Source organism: Ceratotherium simum, chromosome 28 (genome assembly GCF_057802395.1).
Source record: "Ceratotherium simum simum isolate JZ-2026a chromosome 28, ASM5780239v1, whole genome shotgun sequence".
Classification (NCBI taxonomy): Eukaryota; Metazoa; Chordata; class Mammalia; order Perissodactyla; family Rhinocerotidae; genus Ceratotherium; species Ceratotherium simum.
This window is the reverse complement of record NC_141927.1, coordinates 41,366,732-41,388,096: the sequence shown is the minus strand read 5'-3', so window position 1 is coordinate 41,388,096 and position 21,365 is coordinate 41,366,732. Positions and strand designations below refer to the sequence as shown.

Below are 21,365 nucleotides of genomic sequence, written 5' to 3'. Positions count from 1 at the left end.
TTTCTATGAAGCATTTTTGCAAAAGCATCAGAGTAACTATAAATGACATAAGACTTAAAATGGTTCATTATAATGCAGTTGACACAGAAACTGGATTTCTGTGACATACAACCTTTTAAGACAACTAGAATTATGACTGATAATGTTATACAAAAACATATCAGACTTTTAGAAATTTCACATAATTTCTTATATACTTATATACCTATGCAAATACAACATAAAGAAGGCTTAATGTTACTTCTTATTTGACAATGCTTTGCATGTAATTTAACATGTCAAATAAACTTAATTAGTTTAACAAATCTTTTGGAATGTTCCAGGTCAAAAATGATTTTATTTAGAATCTGATTTTGGAAAGTTTGTCAAAAATATCAAAAAAAAAGTGTTTTAAAACACTTGCCTAAATAGCATTACTAATCATTATAAAGCTTGATAATTAATAAATAATTATCTAACCAAAGTGACAAAGATTTTCAGGCAAATACAGAAAGTTAAATAGTTGTAAGAAAAACCTTGGCTCTGGTAAATAAACACTTGATAAAAACAAAACAAGAAATTATTTTGATAAAACATAAAATGCCTACCTTTTTTGTAGATTACTCAAAAGTAAAGAAAAACCTTTCATAATCTCTTTATCAGGAGCAGACTCAAAGCTTAAAAAATCTTTGTCCTTTTAACAGAGAGAAAAGTGGCAGTTGCCAGCTAATTTTGTACCAGCTTACTTTTGATATTAAAACTCATTGACTTCATTAAATTCATTCCAATCTTAGCCAGCTTGGCAATGCATGAAACTCTTTTTGCAAAGTTCCTTTGTCACAAACCTTCTATTTCTTTCTTTTTTACATTCAGAATTTGTCCTTTCCTCTTTCCCATAACTAGTTTTACTTGAAGACAAATTTACTTTCTTAATAAAAACATCTCCATTCCTTATATCTTCTTTTACATACATTTTTCTCATAGCATAAATTTTCCAATGTGGAGCACGATATGTTTGCTAACAGACTCAAACAGTTTTTTTGTTTTTCTGTAATAAAAAGCCAAAAATAGATAAACCTGTGTTTAATAATTAATGTCTAATATTTTATCTTATTTGGAAATGATCTAGATACTCAGTAAATGTTTATCATTTACCTTAATTCAGCACACTCTAAGGTTTCAAGTTACCAAAAGTTTTGAAGTTATTTTTAAGTATGTGCACGATAACACACAATTGTTTTTTAGTGTTAAAAAGTTCACCTAAAAACCTTTTATCTTACATCTATTGAGTTTACTTGTTCCCAATAATCGGGTTTAGATTACCTACAAAAAATTCATGAGACATTAGACAAAGTTAGTCGTCAATTTTTTGCTGACAAATTTTTTAACAGAAATAACATGAATTTGTTTGACTTTTAGGTAGAAAAGTTAAAGTAGGTAGAAACAAAGTTCTATATTTAATGCTGATAATTCTAAAGTCACAACTATCTTGATTAAATCAACAAACTTAAACTAGTTTTAATACCAAATATTTTCCTAGATCATGTGATCCTGAAATTCATTTTGATTAGGTTTTATTACGTTTTTGAGAGTATACTCAATTTATATAGTACCTGTTTGTTTTTAAGCCAATTAAATAGAGCTCTCTACAAATTAATTTTGATAATATGATTTTGAGGTAGAAAAATATCATACATTTACAACACATATATATATAGAGAGAGACACACATACACAGAGATCCCAGAACTATGATTTTAAAATTACTGCCATGAATCAGGTACAATAATACAAAACTCACTAGTTATGAAAGAATAGTTGGATCCAAATTTTGTTTTGGCAGTTGAAAAAAATATGAACTTTATCTTCCCAAGTGACTAAAGCTTTTTACTATTTGTGGAGAAAATTTTTTAAGATTTATATTTGCTTTAGACAAGTAATCTTTGGGCAAGAGAGCTTTTCTAGCAGCTTGTATTTTTAAAATGACCATTTTTCCCTTTTTTTTTTCTTTAGTCTTAGAAATCTTGGATGGCTTTATAAAAGAGTTTCTGAGAGGACAACAGTAAATCTTTTATATCTCAAAGGAACAGGGAAAGAATGCAAATGTCTCCAAGAAGGACTTTGTTTTCTTAAGGCCAGGATACTTACAAGCCTTTTGAGATAAATTTATGAAGTTATTTGCTTATCAAAGGACTGACATACCCATCTAACTACATTTTCTCTAATTTGTTTCTTTCTCTCTGGGTATATATTTATATTTTAGCTTAGTGGGGGGAAAACCTAAAAACATTCCTATAAAGAATGGACTTTTGTTTGCCATCATGTAGTCTTGTATTTTAGGTACCTCTTGTATCTTTAATTTTTCGTTAGCTTTTTGCAACAAAACTTTCAATAAAGCTTTCTTGGAATTTTGAAGCCTTTGCTTTTAAGTGCACTTTTTAAATGATCTTGTCTAATTAGAACATTTCTTCTAATGACCATTGTAATTTCTTTGAGGGCTGGTAGCAGTTTGGTAGGACCCTGGCCACAAATGGAGTTTAACCCCCATCTGCCTAGCCATATCTGGCCATAAACGAGATGCAGCCCACATTTTTTTCCAATCATATTTTGGGACTCCAACCTGATGGTTACCAAAGTAAGCTCTCAGAGTATGAAACAAGCTTAGTAAGATTTTTCCATTTTTGTAAATATGTATAGCCTCTGGGACCATAGTTCTTAAGTAGGTGCACCAGAAAGTGGTGGGCTTAACTCTTTAGAAATTAAAGATTTTATTTCCAGCCTTAAATCCACAGTTCTCAAGTCTAGTGCACAAGAAGACAAGTGGCCACCATAACTTTAAATCATCCTTAGTACTTTTGGTCCATTGAGATAGAAATTTACAAGAGAAGACGCCATAATTTTTGATCACAAAATCAGCTGAGGTTCCTAAGGGAGGAATTTGGGGGGGATTTTTATAAATTGAAAATCCTATATTAAAGAAAAGTGTGCAACAAAGATAAAAATAGGGGTATCCCTACGAAGGGGAGTTCCTTTAATTTAGTCAAAGTACTCACCAAATAAATAGGGAAACTCTTCTAGGCAGCAATAACCATGAGCTGTCATGAACCAGCCCAAATAGGGAAACTCTTCCAAATGGCAACAGCCATGAACCAGCTTTGACACAATTGTCTCCTGGTCTATTAACCCCATATTGGGCTATTGCCCCCAAAATCCCAAAAAAGGGCAATAACTTCAACCAAAAGGTTGGAGGTCAGAACCTGAGAGGACTCATAGTCAAAGGAGGCAGCAATACACAGAAACAATGAGCATGAAGGGCTCATGTAGGTATCATACCTGGTTCCAGAGGATGCTGGTTTTTGAAGGTGAGCTTGCTTCAGCTCTCACTTTCTGACTCCATATGTCAAACTACAAAAACAGAAACCAGTTAAGAGGCAAAGCATTTATTTGGGATCAAAGAATGCAATTTGGGGAGCACAGATTCAAATAGAAACCCAAATCTTGCCTTGATTACAGGGTAAAAGCAAGGGCTTTTTATGAGAAAAGGAAGGGGATAATTATGTGTGTTGAAAAAGGAAAGAAAAAAATTTCTATTGGTGTTAACAAGCTAAGCTACTCTTAGTTATACATTGATTGGCTATTGATTCTATCTTCAGAACCCACAATCATCAGTCTTTGTGATCAGAATGTCCATTTTCCTGCTGACTTCTCAAACATTTGCTTGTAAAACAACTGCCGTTTTGGCCCAGTCCAAAGGTTTGACCCAGTCCAAAGTTTAAGATAGCAAGACAGTTTCTCTGGAAAGGCAGCTCCAACTCCATTTTAAAATGGCTGCACTCAAGTCAATTTTGACAACGCCAATATGTTAAGTATTTTATAAGTATGATCTTATTGAAATTTCTTAAATATCATGAAATTGTGGCTTACAGAGGTTATTTCTATCCAAGATTACACAGCTAATCTATGAAGAATCTAAGAGTTGAACCTAGGCCACCTATCTCCAGAGCCTGGGTTTTTCACTCCTATGTTATGCTGCCGTTCTATGCTCTGGATCCCACTTCCTCTCGTCTTCTCAGTGTAAGACTTAATTAACAATCCCCTTTCTCCTATATCTTCCTTTCTTATAGTTCCCACACATATGTTATGTAAGGTGCTTAGATGTCTCTTTAATCATTAACACAGTATTTTCCAGCAGTGATTAAATATACTCACATATCCCATCCTAAAAAGAAAATGTTTTCTACTCTAGAAATTAAAGTAAATATCTTCTGCACACTCCCTCCTTCCCTCCACAGACATCGTATTGAGAGGATCATCTGTACTTCCTGACATTCTGTTCACTACTCAGACTAATACACTCTGCTTTCTACTCTCACTACTCCATTGAAATTGTTTATGTCAAAGATTAGCAAATCTTTGTCTTTAAATCTGGTGGATTTTTTTCAATTCTTTTCTCACTTGGTTTCTCTATAGCACTTGACATTTTTGTTCACTCATCTTGAAACATTATTCTTCCTTGTCTTTTATGCTCCCGTAGGTGCCAAATGTCTTCTCTTTGCTCTCCCAGATCCACTCTCCAACCTTCTCTACCTTGCTCTCTGCCACAGAGGTTGTACTTTATGGACCTCATTAAGAGGTTCGCTTGCCTTCTGGCTTCCAGTTAGGTTCAGCCAATGGAGAAACCTGACAGGAGATTGGAAGGTTAGAGGAGAGTAAGGTTGTGTTTATTCCACTGACTCTTTTAAATACAAGAATTAACAATAAGAGGCTTAATTCTCCCTGTTGAAAATAAGGGAAGAGATTTCTCCCTCTTCTCTTTTTAGACCATTTAGTTTAAAAATCTGTCAGTGTAGGTTCTTTCTCTGTATTTTTGAAATATGTGTAAGTCATTTTAGAAGCTAAATAAGCCTCTTACCAGCTTTATGACCCAGGAATGCCTTTCTTAAGGACCTGGGAGCCATTTCTTTAAAATATTAACATCAAGCAAGATAGTACCCCTATCTCCCAGTTTCTGTGAGAGAGTAGAAACCTAAATTCAGTGAGTGCCTTGCTCCAAGTTGCAAAACTACCTCTTGTCATAAAGATATGAGGAATTTGTCTTTTCTCTGGATAAAGCCAATTAGCTAACAAGATGGTCACCCCAATTACCAGGTGAATCCAAGATGAGCTAATTGTGATAAGCGGTGCTGTCAAGTCTTCTTACTTGAGGACTAATAATTGTTTATCTTGAAAATATGTATGTAATGGGTTGTATCTACTTGGCTATGGAAAAGGGTAAGATTTTTTCCCTGTCTTTACAATCTCTTAGCAGATTGCCTGTGATGTGCATCATATTCTGGTTTAATGCTTATTTGATAATAAAACTATTTTCTTTCTCTACTACTTTTATGGAGAGGTTGTCTGAGTTAGAAGAAAATATTGTTTTCAATTATATTTCCCCAATGATCTCTTTTTGCAGAGTCACCCCAGTCTGGATGAATCCCTCCACCTGGAATACCAGCTCCTCTCAAGCCCTCTTTACATGATGACTTTTCCTCTGGGTTCCTGTAGCCACTTCTTTCTTGCCTATGGTCCAAGGAATAGTGACAGATCCCCGTTATGAGCCCTGGGGTAATGCACTATTCCTTTTAACTGCCTTTTGTCTTGCTCACACTTTATACATAGTTCTTTTACAAAACCTTCCTTGAATTATCTTAATTTGGATGTGTATTGCAGGTTAGGTTCTCTAGAAGCAGATATTGAAAAGGAGTTTGGCATCTAGTATATTTATTAGGCATCCACATCTGTGGAAGTGATGAGGAAGAAGCAGGATTGAGGAGAAGAAAAGAAGAGCTGCATTGCAGGTCTAAAAAGTCTAAGTAAGGGCCTGCTCTGTGGCTTAGCGGTTAAGTGCGCACGCTCCACTATTGGTGGCCCGAGTTCGGATCCTGGGCACGCACCAACGCACCACTTCTCTGACCATGTTGAGGCCGCGTCCCACATACAGCAACTAGAAGGATGTGCAACTATGACATACAACTATCTCCTGAGGCTTTGAGGGGGAAAAAAAAAAGGAGGAGGATTGGCAATAGATGTTAGCTCAGAGCCAGTCTTCCTCAGCAAAAAGAGGAGGATTAGCATGGATGTTAGCTCAGGGCTGATCTTCCTCACACACACAAAAAAAGTCTAAGTGAGCCCCAGGAAAGCACATACCAGCCATCAGAGTTGTCCTGCTGTGAGCCTAAATGTCTGAATATTTCTACTACTGCCACTATTGATCATTGGCCGAGGAAGGGTGTGCTCTTGGATGAGGAAGCTCTTTGCTGCTGAGGCAAACTCTGAAGGAGCTTACAGCTGAAATCTGTCTACTGACAGTGTTCCCAGGAACTTAGCAACAAGTCCTCCCTTAAAGTGGGATCTGGTGGCACATTGTCAGGTCCACTAGAGATCACCCCTTATACCACTCAATTTCACTTCTTTATATACATTTGGAGAGAAGCTTTTCCAGAATCTCAAAGGACTTCTCCTCATGGTCTCATAAAAAGAAAGGTTAACAGGACAAATTCCAGACCTCATAACTGATCCTAGGGCTATATCACTTCCTGACAATGCTCAACATCTCCCTCCTGCACTATTCATTCTATATTCCCTTCACCTTCAACTAATCTGGGTGGCTTACTTGATAGCATGATCCAGATCATTATCCCAAAGGGGCCTAAGCCCTAATCACCATGCTTTTTTCAGGCTACCCTGGCTTAACTTGTTTCTTTACCATCACAATTGGGCATGGGAGTATGAAGAAGCACCCATGTAGAGCATCTGGATACCACATTTATTCCTCTCAGTCACCTTGTTAAAAAGCAACTCTACCTTTTCCTAATGATAATCCTTAAATAGAAAGAATACATATTATTTATAAATGCTATTTGTATCTCAAGTTATTACATGGCAGTGACAATTCAGAAAGAATAAGATATGGATCATTTTTTTTTATTTAAAAATAGTTGTTCAAATCTTAGGATGCCTGGCATTGAGAATGTCCCTGCTGTCCATGGATTTTATGAGGGTCCTGTATTCATGGCTTTCTTAGAGTAAGAAGCTTTTAGGAATATAAGATTTTTCCTGGCTATGCTGGCTTAGCCTTAACATCACAAGGTCAAGATATCAGTTTTGTTTTCTGATTCTCTCTACTTAATTATCTCTTACTCTCAAGGTGAAGAATAGACCAAACAAGTTTGTTCAGTGGTTTTCTTATTCAGTATCATCATTTTAATGCTGACTAATACACAAAGACGTCACTGTTGTATGGCTAACAAAACTAACACAATACTAAGACTAAAGAATTAACTTCTGTCTGGGAAGATTGCAAAACACCTAGTCATATTTTTCACCCTTTCAATGTTCCAGAAATATTTTTATTGCTCCTCTCAGCTTGTTTATTTGAAGTCTATGAACCTCCAATTCACCTCTACTAAGTTTCAACTTCAATATCTATAACTGTAGGGATATCCCTCTTTCTTCAAGATCCCCAGAGTTTGCCAGTGTTCCTGGCTTATAAGGCTGGGAGTCCATAAATCATAGTTCAAGTACATAGTTCAAGTACGAGGAAAACTTTGGACACGTAACTTCCATATATGAAGTGCATTTCTTGTTCTTTATAAGTGAACGTCTTACTTTATTAAGAATAATCTTCAATGTGACATTTCTAGCATGATCATGATTATAAATTTGGTTTATTTAATTATATTCTTGTGGAGAAATAAAGGACATATTCCTATTGAACCTTTACAAATATCTACATGCCATCAAATTTAAGGGATTCTGTGAAGGCAACTTGTACAATATTTTATCATTATAAGCAGTTCTGAGGATAAGGAAAACCTAAAAATGTCATATTTTCTACAGAATCATGTTATATTCTGCCATTGGTACTATCTCCAAAAGGCTTGTTTACATATATTTAATAGCTAGAATAAGTCAAACTTAGCTCCATGTCTGCTAACAAAAAGTAATTGTGATTTTTCTGTCTTGTCCATTTTAAAATCATTTGTCTGAATCCCTAAAGTCATCAATGCTCTCTAATGATTTATTATTTATAAATCCATATTCAAATTTCTCTTAGAATACTTTCTCTGAATTCTGAAAGGTCAGCTGTAACAAGATACCAAAGACAGTTTTATTCCCTTTTGTAGACGTATAACTTACTAAACTGAGGATTGAGGATCATCAAGAAGAGAGACAAAGGGTTTCTTTATATGCTCATCAGAAAATAGAATGGTGTTTTTAAATAAATAGCTACAATTCTTGCACTCTTATTCCACTGACCTTAGAAAGCAGACAACTTTACTGATTAATCATCTTGGTGACTAAAACAATCCTGGGTATCCTGCATCATATATACCTTGATATGGTCTGTCAGGTGTCCACTCACAGTTGCAAATATATTAGCTTACACTTGGAAGACTATCCATGAGTTTATTCTCTACAGTACAGAAAGTCAAGAGTGTCTGATGCAGTCCTTTTTATTAAGGATCTTAGGCTCTCATTCTTTTGCTGTTTCTTCCAGAAGTTCCCATTTTTGACATGTACCTTATTGCAGGAGCCTTTGCACAAGTGTGAAGGAAGATTAGAAGTCTTCTGTTGATGACAAGACTGAAACTACTTCTAGTGTTATTTTTGTATTTGTTTAGTAACCAATAATATTAAATGGAAGAGAGTGGACTACTCTATTGGATATAATTTTTAAAAAATAGTTTAAGTGACTCAAATAGAGGCTAGAGACTTTTTCAGCTAATGCACATCAGAGAGTCCCTAAAGACCAGACAACTCCATGAGTCAGAACAGAATTGGGATTTTATAAGGTGAAGAGATGAGAGGAGTAAGTGTCCTTGTAGTTTGGCTCAAGTAGCAGTTTTTGTTCCTAATTGTTGTAAAATTTATAGTTAGAACAGTTGGAGATTGTCCCAGTTTTTGGTGCTTCTTATTCAGAATCATTAGTGCAATCTCATCTCAATAGCTGTTAGAACTGTTTTTTCAAGAGCCATTTTTGTGCAAATAGTATTTTTTGTTGGTGTGGTAGGCAGAATTCTAAGATGGCCCCTGAGATTCACACCCCCAGGTGTATATACACTGTATAATCTCCTCCACTTGAGGGTGGATGGGACCCATGAATAAGGGAGGTGTCACTCCTGTGATTAGGTTATGTTACACAGGCATATACCACATAATGATATTTCATTCAATAATGGACTGCATATATGATGGTGGCCCCATAAGATTTTAATAGAGCTGAAAAATTCCTATCACCAAATGATGTTTTAGCCATTGTAACGTTGTAGTGCAATGCATTACTCACATGTTTGTGGTGCTGCTAGTGTAAACAAACCTACTGCACTGCCATTTATATAAAAATATAGCACATATGATTATGTACAGCACATAGTACTTTATAATGATAATAAATGACTACATTACTGGTTTATGTATTTACTATACTATACCTTCTATTATTATGTTAGAGTGTACTTTTTCCACTGATAAAAAGTTTACCATAAAAGAGTATGTCAGTTATGCCAGCAGCAGCCTCATACATCTCATGTTCACCACATCACTTGATTGCATCATTTTCTCTTGTGCTTGATTAATTCTTGTGTTGCTTTGTTTATCATGGCCCCTAAGTGTACAAAACCAATGCTAATGTTGCCAGCAACAGGCCACATCAAGTGATTGTCCTGGAAATGAAATTTAAAGTGATTAAGGACCATGAAGGTGGAAATCAGTGATGGCTATTGCTCACCAGTCAGGTATGTCCCATCTATAGCTACAATCTTGAAAAACAAAAACAAAGTGATAGAAGTTGTTAAAGGATATATTTCATTGAAGGCAATGAGACAAACAAAAATCTGAGAAAGGCGTATATCAGAAATGGAGAAACTTCTAATGACTTAGATTGTTGACCAGACACAGAAGCACATCTCTCTCAGTACCAGGATGATTGAAGCCAAAGCAAAAAGTTTGTTTGCGATGTGGAAAGAAAAGGCTGGACCCGACTAAAATGTTGAATTCACTGCTAAATCTGAGTGGTTTAAATGATTCAAGAATTATTTATTACATAACGTAAAAGTAAGTGGTGAATCTGTGAATGCTGATGTGAAGGCAGCCTAAGACTTTTTGGAAACTATATATAAGCTGATTGTGGAGTAAAATTACTTGCCAGAGAAATTTTCAATATGGTTGAAACTTACCTATTCTGGAAACAGATGTCTGAAAGGACTTTCATTGATAATGAGATCAAGTCAATGGCAGGTTTCAAGGCTTTTAAAGACAAAATAACAGTTTTGATTTGGGGCAATGTTCCAGGCTACAAATTGAAACCCTTTATGATCTGGCAGAGTGAGAACCCAGGGCCATGAAACATATCAATAAGCATGCATTGCCAGTGTACTACAGAAGCAATAAGAAGTCACGGATGACCCAGCTCCTCTTCCAAGACGCCCTCCTGAATTGCTCTGCCAGTGAAATGGAGAAGTACTATTTGGAGAATAACATACCTTTCAAGATTTTTCTTATTGTTGATAATGCTTCTGAACTTCCTTCTTTTATTGATAAGCTTCATACCAATATCAAAGCAGTGTTTTTCTCTCCAAATATCACCTCTTTGATCCAACCACTGGATCAAGGAGTTATCACACTTTTGAAGGCCCCCTACATGAAAAGGGCCTTTGCCCAGGCTACTGCTGCAACTAAAGAAGATACTGATGCAATTCTGGAAGGATAACAACATCTATGACTGCATCAAAAACCTTGCTTGGGCTTGGGGTGATGTCACCAAGGAGTGTATGAATGGCATCTGGAAGAAGACACTCAAAAGTTTCATCCAGGACTTCAAAGAATTTTCCAAGAATGAGGAGGTTTCAAAAATTAACAAGGCTGTGATTGAGGTGGCAAACAACTTTAACCTAGATGTGGATGAAAATGACATTGAGGAACACCTAAAGATGGTTCCAGAGGTATTGACCTATGAAGAGTTGTTGGAACTGGGACAGAAATGCATAGCTGAAGAAGAAGTAAGAGAAAAGGAAACTACAGAAGAAGAAAAAGAAGAACTCCCAAAAAAATTCACAGTGAAAGTGTTAGCAGAAGCTTTTGCAGACCTCAACAAGTGCCCTAAAAAGTTTGAAAACATGGAACTCAACATTGAAAGGTTTTCATTAATAGAGAAGAATGCTCATGATACATTATAAGCAAGTCTATGATGAAAAAATAAGCAAACTACCATGGACATATTTCTGAAAAGAGTGATGCATCCTCAAAAAGAGCATAAGTCCTTCAAGAGGTATTCCAGAAGAAGGTATTGTTATCAAATTAGATGAAATCTTCCTAAGTTTTATTGCCCCTGAAGGCCTTCCAGTGGGACAAGATGTTTAGGTGGAAAACAGTGATATTGAAGATCCTGACCCTAGGTAGGCCTAGGCTAATGTATATGTTTGTGTCTTAGTTTTTAACTAAAAGCTTAAAAAGTAAAATTAAAAATTAAAAAATGGAAATCACTTAGAGAATAAAGATATAAAGAAAGAATATATTTTGTATGGCTGTATAATGTGTTTATATTTTAAGCTAAGTGTTATTACAAAAGAGTCAAAAAGTTTAATAAAACAAAAAATTTATAAAGTAAAAATGTTACAGTAAGCTAAGATTAATTTATTATTGAAGAAAAACACTTTTTATAGATTTAGTGTAGTCTAAGTGTACAGTTTTTATAAAGTCTACAATAGTGTACAGTAATGTCCTAGGCCTTCACGTTCATTCACCACTCACTCACTGACTCACCCAGAGCAACTTCCAGTCCTGCAAGCTCCATTCGTGGTGGGTACCATATACAGATGTACCATTTTTAAAATCTTTTATTCCATATATTTATTGTACCGTTCCTATGTTTAGATACACAAATACTTACCATTGTGTTACAATTGCCTACAGTATTCAGTACAGTAATATGTTGTGAAGGTTTGTAGCCTAGGAGGAATAGGCTATGCCATATAGCCTAGGTGTGTTGTAGGCTATACCATCTAGGTTTGTGTAAGTACACTCTAAGATGTTTGCACAAGGACAAAATTGCCTAATGACATATTTCTCATGACTATAGTAAGAAGGTGAAGATGGTTATGAAAATGACTGAAGCTCCTAATCAATTGACTTTAGTTTAATCAAAAGAAAATCATCCTGGGTAGTCTGACCTAATCAGGTAAGCCCTTTAAAAGACATTGAAAACAGGCAAGATTCTCCTGCTGGCCTCAGTAATTAATCTGCCATATTATGAGAGGAACTATGGAGTTAGCCATGTGGCAAGGATGTGACAGTGGATTCTAGGAACTGTGAGAAGTCCCCACCTGACAGCTATCAAGAAATGGGGTACCTCAAGGACATGCCCTCAAGAAAGTGAATTCTGCCAACAAACTTGAATAAGTTTGGAAGCAGAATCATCTCCAGTAAAGCCTCCAGCTAGAACTGCAGCCAAGCTAACACTTTCATTGTAGCCTTGTGAGACCTTGAGCAGAAGACTCACTGAAGCTGTGCCTTATCTCCTGACCCAAAGAAACTGTGAGACAATAATTAAGTATTGTTTTAACTGCTGTTTGCAGTAATTTTTCATTCAGCAGTAGAAAACTTATACATTTTGGGAGTAAAGATTCAGGGGAAGGCGATGTAGGTAGAGGTGAGGAGAAAAAAGAAAAGGTGGCAAAGGTCAAAGGCATGGATGACTGGAGATCTTCTATCATTTCTGTTTTAATCTTTTCACATAATACATAACTATTTCATAATTATTTGATCAAACGTTACCCTGAAAGCAAGAACATATTTGGATTAGTGAAGGCATTAAAAAATTCCCAGGACGCTCTACTCACCTGTAAAGTTATGATTACCACTAATTGACAAGGACATTTTAAATCTAGAAACTAAGTATTCTTGGAAATCTACTTTTTGACACCTATTGTGCTAGTATTTGCCTGTGAAAATGATGATGCATCTAACATTTTGAAAGGTACAAAACAACTGAAGTATAATATTATTAAATCATTTACCTATGTAATATTAACCAAGAATACATTGAGCTTCTTTTTTGGATTAGATAGAATTTTCACATTATAGGCTTGATATCAGGGTAGCTCTAACACTGTAAGAGAGCTAATAAAAAATACAGAATATAACAGACAAACCTATTTGTTTTTTGCATCTCTCTTAGCTCCTGAGTCTCAAACCACCAAGCATTACAAGGTGAGGTTGTAAACTTTTGGTGCTATTCAAAATTCATCTTGGAAACATTATTCTGAATTGGGGACATAATCTTAGACAAAGTAAGTATATAAAAAAGTTTTCAGATACAGATACAGGTACCCAAGAATAACAAACAGCAATTGCCTTGGGTGTGTTATTAACCAAAATTATAATACTTTATAAAAATTACAAGAGAAGATATTATATATATTATATTATATATATTATATATATAACATAGTAGATATTAAGAATTTTACCTTCTCTAGAAGCAAATAATGCTTTATTGTTTTCTTCTTATGCTTATCATTGTCTACATTTTGAAATTCACAAAAGCAGCACAAAAGCATAAAAAGATAATAGATACTTTTGAGAGTATACATTTGAGTCATTTGAGAATAAAAGATTTCTGCATTTGGGTAAAACATGCAGAAAATAATAATCATATTTTATGATATATGAAAACAGACCATTTTTATTTTGAACTATTGTTTCTTTTCTCTTTATAATTCATAAAATCTTTGTTTTAATAATTTTATGCCTTTATATGAGTGTGTTTAAGTCCACTATGTAGTGTATAGGTGCAATAGGTGGGGCTTGGCATTCCTAGCCTGTAGGTGAGGGTATCATGGAAACAGGTTTAGATGGAGACACCTTAAGATTTAAACAGCACAGAATTCTAAGCCATATTATGGAACACAACTTTCCTCAAGAGTCAGGCCTTGAGCATCTGAGAAACTACTTGGCACAGCAACTCAATCAGAAAGCCTGGCAAGTGGCTGTGACCAACTGTAGAGTCAAGCTTGTGAACCTGTCTGGCCAGATAGTTTGGTGCACGGGTCAGCCTGATTATCTCCCCAAGCAAGAGTGTTTCCAGCTTTGGGTCCTGCTCTGTGGTCCTTGGGCAGGAAAAGTAATCCATAGCCCTGCCCACTGCTAAATATAGCCTCCAGCCCTGCTAACCAGGAAACCTAACAGCTCCTGGGAATGTAGGTAGCCCACCTGCAGCAAGATTAGAGTGGGACTTGAGTGGAGAACCCAGCCAGCATCTCTGCATCTGTAGAACAAAGACAGTGGCCTCATCTGTCCAGGAAGCTTAATGTGCAGGTTTGTCTGATTTGATTCCCAACCAAAGAGCCTTGCTGGCCCTAAGGCCTATTCTATAGCCCCAACAGAGAAGGAAATCTAATTTATGGTCACATTTAAAGCTGAACACAGCCTCCAACCCAACCCAACCAAGAAACCTAACCAGAGCTCCCAGAAATCTGTATACAGTGGCATTGGAATGGAGAACCTGGATCGTGACCCTACCTATCCGCCAGGTTAAGACAGTGGCACATGAGGCTTGGCAACTTGTTGTATAGTTCTGCCTAATTTGATCCACATGAGCCTTCCCAGGTTTTAGGCCTGTACAAAGGCCCTGCCTGGGCAGGGAAACTAATTTGTAGCCCCATCCACAACTGAACACAGCCTTAAGCCCACCTGATGAGAAAATCTAATGAGAGCACACAAGAAGCTGTGTAGCCATCTTACAATCCTGCTTGTAGTTGCACTTGAGCAGAGAGAATAGCCCATGGCTTCCCTTATCTGCAGAGCAAAATGGGTGGTTCAGACAGGTCACGGAATTCAGGGCACAGTCCTGTCTAATTCTGGTCCCCAAACAAGGAGCCATGTAGTCCTTGGAGCCTGTTCTGCTGCCCAGACAAGGCAGGTAGGATAATTCATAGCCTTTCCTACTGCTGAGTATGGTATCCAGTCCTGACCACATAGAAAGCCACAGCAGAAAACCCAAGTAACCGTGGAATCTATGCTACACCCTTGCTGGGGCAAATGACAAAGCCAGTAGTCCTATTCAACTATTCTCAGATAGCAGCACCCCCATACTTCAGAGCTTGGGTGCTTTGGTCCAAAAATAGACCCTGCTAGCTAGCCCTGCTGATCCAAGAACATTACCAGCTGACACATTCAGAATGCCAACCTGAGCAGATTGGTAAAGAATAGTCTCTGAAAAAGCAAACCTGTAAAGTCTGGAAAAGAAGATTGCTTACCCAAATGCACAGATACCAATGTAAGGAATCAAAGAACACAAAAAGATAAACATGACACAACCAAAGGAAACTAATAAAGTTTGAGAGATGGAGATCTATGAACCGTCAGATAAAGAATTCAGAATAATCCTCTTAAAGTAGTATAGTGAACTGCAAGAACACACAGACAAACAACTGAATAAAATTTGCAAACAATGCATGAACAAAACAAGAAGTTCCATAAAGAAATAGAAACCATCAAAAAAAAAACCCACAAACAGAAATCCTAGAGCTGAAGCACACAATGGTTAAACAAAGAATTCAATAGAGGATTTCAACAGCAGACTTGACTATGCAGAAGAAAGAATCAATAACCTAAAAGACAGGATATTTGAAATTATCCAGCTGGAGGAGAAAAAGGAATGAAAAAGTGAAGAAAGCATACAGGATTTATGGGAAACACTCAAAAGAAACAATATCCACATTATAGGAATCCCAAAAGGAGAAGGAAAAGAGAAAAAGACAAAGTATATTTAAAGCAATAATGGCTTAAAACTTCCCAAGCCTGTAGAAAGAAATTGGTATTCAGATTCATGAGACACAAAAGGCCCCAAATAGATGGAACCCAAGGAGACCTACCCTGACACACATTATAATTAAACTGTCAAAGTCAAAGACGAAGACAGAATTTTAAAAGTGGCAAGAAAAAGGTGACAAGTCCCATACAAGAGAACCCCCATAAGCACATAGGTGGATTTCTCAGCAGAAAATTCTCAGACCAAGAGAGAACGGAATAATATATTCAATATATATATTGAAAGAAAAAAACTAGCCACCAAGAATTCTATATGCAACAAAGCTGTCCATCAGAAATGAAGGAGAGAGAAAGATTCTCCTGAAAAAGAAAAGCTGAGGGAGTTTATCACCACTTGACCAGCCTTACAAGAAATGCTAAAGGAAGTTCTTTGAGTGTGAGCAAAAGGGCATTAATTAATGTCATAAAAACATATAAAGGTAGCATAAAACTTACCTGTAATGGTAAATATATAGTCAAAGTTAGATTCTGTAATATGGCAATGGTGCTGTGAAAAGTTAAAAAGCAAACATATTAAAAATAATCATAACTACAATAATCTTTTATTGGATACACAATTTAAAATACTTGCAAACTGTATCATCAATACCCTAAAATGTGAGAAGGAGGAGAAAAAAAGTATAAATTTTATGAATGCTATCAAAGTTAAGTTGTTTAAAATAAGGGTGTCATAATTTTAAGATATTTTATGTACGCCTCATGGTAACCACAAGGGAAAAACCTGTAGTAATAATGCAAAAGAAGATGATAAAGAAGTCAAAGCACACTGACACCAAAGATATCAAATAAAAAAAAAAAGACCATAGGATAAGAAGCAAGAAAATGGATCTAAAAACAGTCAGAAAACAATTAACAAAATGGCAACAGTAAGTCCTTACCTATCGATAATCACTTTAAGTGTAAATGGATTAAATTTACCAATCAAAAGATATAGAATGGCTGAATGGATAAAAATACAAGATCCAATGACATGCTGCTAAAGCAAATCACTTTAGCTTTAAAGACACATAGACTGAGAGTGAAGGGAAGGAGAAAGATATTTCAAACAAATGGTAACAAAAAAAAGCAAAGGTAGCTATACTTATCTCAGACAAAACAGATTTCATGAATTATTAGAAGAGAAAAATAAGTTCATTATATGATGGCAAAGGGGTCAATTCATTGAGAAGATATAACAATTATGAAAATGTATGCATTCAACCCACAGCACCTAAATATATGAAACAAAAACTAGCAAAGCTAAAAGGAGATCTGTAAGAGTGTTGCTTCAAGTATTCAGGAGAGTAATAATCAATGCACGCATGTGAAGAAAATACTTGAGACTGGAGAAAGCATCCCCCAAAAGGATTAGAAGAAACAGTACCCACAGCTCACACAGGGCTATGAGTAATAGCTGTTCCTAAACAACAGTCTGAAAAATCTGATATCTCAAGAGGAATTTGCTAGAGTAATTAGAAGAGTCTTACTTTGGAGAGTAATTAGCCTTACACTAAATGTTGCTCAGGTCCCACCTAATATATCTTAAAAACTAGATACAAATGTACCAAACAATTTTCAAGTAACCAAACTGCATCCCAGAACAAATCTCAAGAATATTTACAGGTATGCAAAAATATGCAACACCCAACAAGGCAAAATTCACAATGCCTCACATCCAATCAAAAATTACCACTCAAACTAAGAAGCAAAAAAAATATGACATATCAGGTGTAAAACCAATTGAAACTTACTCAGAACTGACATAATATTAGAAGAGAGAGGCATTAAAACAGTTTTTATAACTGTAGTTCATATGTTCAAAAGACTACAGGAAAGATTAAACATGTTAAGTAGAGACATAAGACATATATAAGATCCTAATTGAACTTTTAAAGAGGAAAACTACAATTTCTGAGATGACAAATACCCTGGGTGTGACTAATGTCAGTTTAACATTACAGAAGTAAGGAAGAAACTATCCAAAGTGAAACACAAGGACACAACAAACTGGAAAAAAGAAAGAACAAAGCACCAGTGAGCTGTGGGGCAATTAGAAGCAGCCTAATATATGTATAATTGGAATCGCCAAAGTAGAAAAGAGAAACAAGGAGACAGAAAAATATCTAAAGAAATAATCATCCAAAATATTCCAAATATGACAAAATTGTAAACACACATATCCAGGAAGCTTAACGAATCTCAAGCAAAAGAAACCTGGAGAAAACTACAAGGATTATGATAATCAAATTTCTCAAAAGCAGTAATAAAGAGAAGTCTTAAAGGATGCCAGAGAAAAGACATAGTACATACAGAGAAACAAAAATGAAGATAAGCGCAGACTTCTCATCAGAAACAATGCAAGTCAAAAGACAGTGAAGCAACATTAGTTAAAGGACTAAATTTAAAGTACAAATTGTTAAAGTACTAAAAGTAATAAAATTGTCAACCTAGAATTCTATACCCAGTGAAAATATTGTTTTACAAATATATGAAAAAATATACAAAAGCTGAAATAAGTCATCATCAGCAGACCCACTGCAAGAAATGTAAAAAAAAAAAAAGTACTTCAGGGAGAAAGAAAATAATACCAGAAGGAAATATTGATTTACCAAAAGTAATGAAACAGCACCAGAAATGGTAACAACTTGGGCAAATATATGATATTTTGCTTACTATTTACGTGTATGTGTTTGAAAATACACAAATACTCGTACAATTAGGTGACAATATTTAATATTTCAGATTTACTTTTTAAACATAATTAGCCTTAGCAGCATATTATAAAATAGTGCATATATCACAATTAATTTTAAAATATTGCATGCTATGGATATTAGAAGACAATACATATACCACAAATATGTTTTCATATAAACAATGTTATATGTTTGGGGATGGCTTGTATTGTTGCATTTTGTGTTGATGCTTTGCAGCATTGTCTGGAATTCATAATCAATATTCACTTTTTTCTATAAAGGCAACCCTTATTTTAATTCTATTTAGTTGAATACATAAATTTATATTCTTGAAGCCTTAAAGGTCATCCACACTCAGCCATTCCCATTGAACTATCACCTTGACTTTTCCTGAGTTGACAGTTTCTGTGAAAAGCTTAGAAACTTTTTTCTTAAAAGCCAGTATCTTTGAAGCATTAGGAATTTAATTTCTCCTTTTCTATGAATTCTTATTTTTATCTATCATACATTTACATTAGCATTTATTAATTTCTATAAACCAAAAGAACAAGAATCATTTAAATGTAATTTTTAATCCTTTCAAGAGTAGACAAAGGTATGAACTGTTTGGTCAGAAAACATTTTATATTCACAGAATGGAGGAATCTTTCAAATTTATGAGAAAACTAGAGAACTCTATAGGAGTTTTATGGTTGAACTAGTTCACCTCTGTTTTATTATGTACTGTTTTTGATTGTGAACACAGCTAGTGTAACTGCAGGCCCTCCAGGATCCATTCAACTGACTCTATCACATCAAAAGAGTAAATATGAGTGGTTTTTCAGGAACTGAGACCCCTTGTCCAGTTCGGGCTGGTTTAGACCACCAACCTCTCAACTAGGCCTGTGAAAATGCTCAATAAGTGACCTTTTTGACCTCAAGGTCTAAAAACTCCACCCTCAGGTCATGGTAATGCCGCCATTTTGTGAACATGCATCCTATGAAGAGGCATGAAGATTGACCATGCTCCTGCAGATCATCAATTACCTCTTCTCCTTACCTCCAATCATCTATCTCCACACTTCAGACCACCCTGCCCTTCATCCCATAAATGGTGCCCCAGGCCCTGGATCAGGGAGACATATTTGAAGGCACAGACCCGCTGTCTCCCTGCAGATCAATCTCACAGAATAAAGCTGATTTCTTTTCCCAAAAGCCGATGCGATTATAATTGGCTTTTTTTTTTTTTAATGTGCATTGGACCAGAGAGCCCCATTTTTGTGTGGTAACATTAAATGCTCAATGCCAAGGCTGAACACATTTTGTTGACTCCTAAAATTTCCCTCTCATCTTAACTTGGATCATTTGCATGTTTCTATGAGATTTTCTTATTTATCTTCAGAGAGAACGTTATGCATTCAGAAGCCATTTTATTTCTTGGGTAACAGTTATGAAAGGTCATGAATCTCTGATCCATGTCAGAAATGGATTCATAAGTTACCTTCTCATATACCCATTACATCTTCAATCCTGGATTTAAAACATTCAGGCTTGGTGCTGACCAGGTGGTGTAGCAGTTTAGTTCACACACTCTGCTTCAGCAGGCAGCCCAGGGTTTGCATGTTCGAATCCTGAGTGTGGACCCATGCACCGCTTATCAAACCATGCTGTGGCAGCATCCCATATAAAGTAAAGGAAGATTGGCAACAGATGTTAGCTCAGGTCTAATCTTCCTCACCAAAAAAAAAAAAATCAGGATCATTCATACAATTACTATACAAGCCAGACAAGTCAGGTGAGACTTCTTAGAATTCAACATTCTCCATTCTGTAAGCTAAGAAAAAAATTTTAATTTATCAAATATTTGCAAACATTTTGTTCACTTTCTTGATAGAACTATTTGCATTAGATATCCCTAGATTGTGCACAAATGACAGATTACCATGATTAATTAATCTCCAAGAGTGTTTTCACAAAAGTGACCACAGACACAGAAAGCAAAAATCAATCAAACATTGTAAAGGACTAAATTTCTTCCCTTTATGAGATCATGGTGGAAATTTTTTCTCATTTAATGACACAGTGATACAGGGAACTAGCATTATCAATTTTACAATTTCAATCACAGGTCAAAAGCACATATAGACACATAGAGTAAACAACGTCTGGACAAAACATAAATCCTCATGGGTAATAAGAGCCCTGGTGATTGATATTTTCTTATTCAAATTAATTTAAATAGAAGTAATCACCATTTCTTAGACCTTATGACAAACTATTGTGGATCTATCATTTCTCTCCCATCCACTCAATATATTGTGCTTCCCATCTCAAGCCAACAAAGATTTTTTTTGTGAGGGAGATCAGCCCTGAGCTAACATCCGTGCTAATTGTCCTCTGTCTGCTGAGGAAGACCAGCTCTGAGCTAACATCTATTGCCAATCCTCCTCCTTTTTTTCTTTCTTCCCCAAAGTCCCAGTAGATAGTTGTATGTCATAGTTGCACGTCCTTCTAGTTGCTGTTTTGTGGGACGCAGCCTCAGCATGGCCGGAGAAGTGGTGCATCGGTGCGTGCCCGGGATCCGAACCCGAGCCGCCAGTAGCAGAGCGCGCGCACTTAACCGCTAAGCCACCGGGCCAGCCCAAAGATTTTTTGTTTTGCTGAGGAAGATTCACCCTGAGCTAACATTTGTTGCCAATCATCCTCTTTTTGCTTGAGGAAGACTAACCCTAGTCTAACATCTGTGACAATCTTCCTCTATTTTGAATGTAGGTCACTGCCACAGCACGACTGCCAATGAGTAGTGTAGGTCCAAACCCGGGAACTGAACCTGGGCTGCCAAAGCAGAGCACACTGAAC

General features: G+C 36.0%; 1 long non-coding RNA gene across 1 annotated transcript in view; it reads right to left on the bottom strand.

Annotated features, from left to right (window-relative positions):
- Positions 1–1,823: 1,823 nt before the first annotated feature.
- Positions 1,824–21,365, bottom strand: part of LOC147913374 (uncharacterized) — a 79,250-nt gene continuing 59,708 nt past the window's right edge. The window contains exon 3 of the long non-coding RNA XR_015548883.1: positions 1,824–3,384. This is a non-coding gene — a long non-coding RNA (uncharacterized LOC147913374). The remainder of the gene's footprint in view (positions 3,385–21,365) is intronic.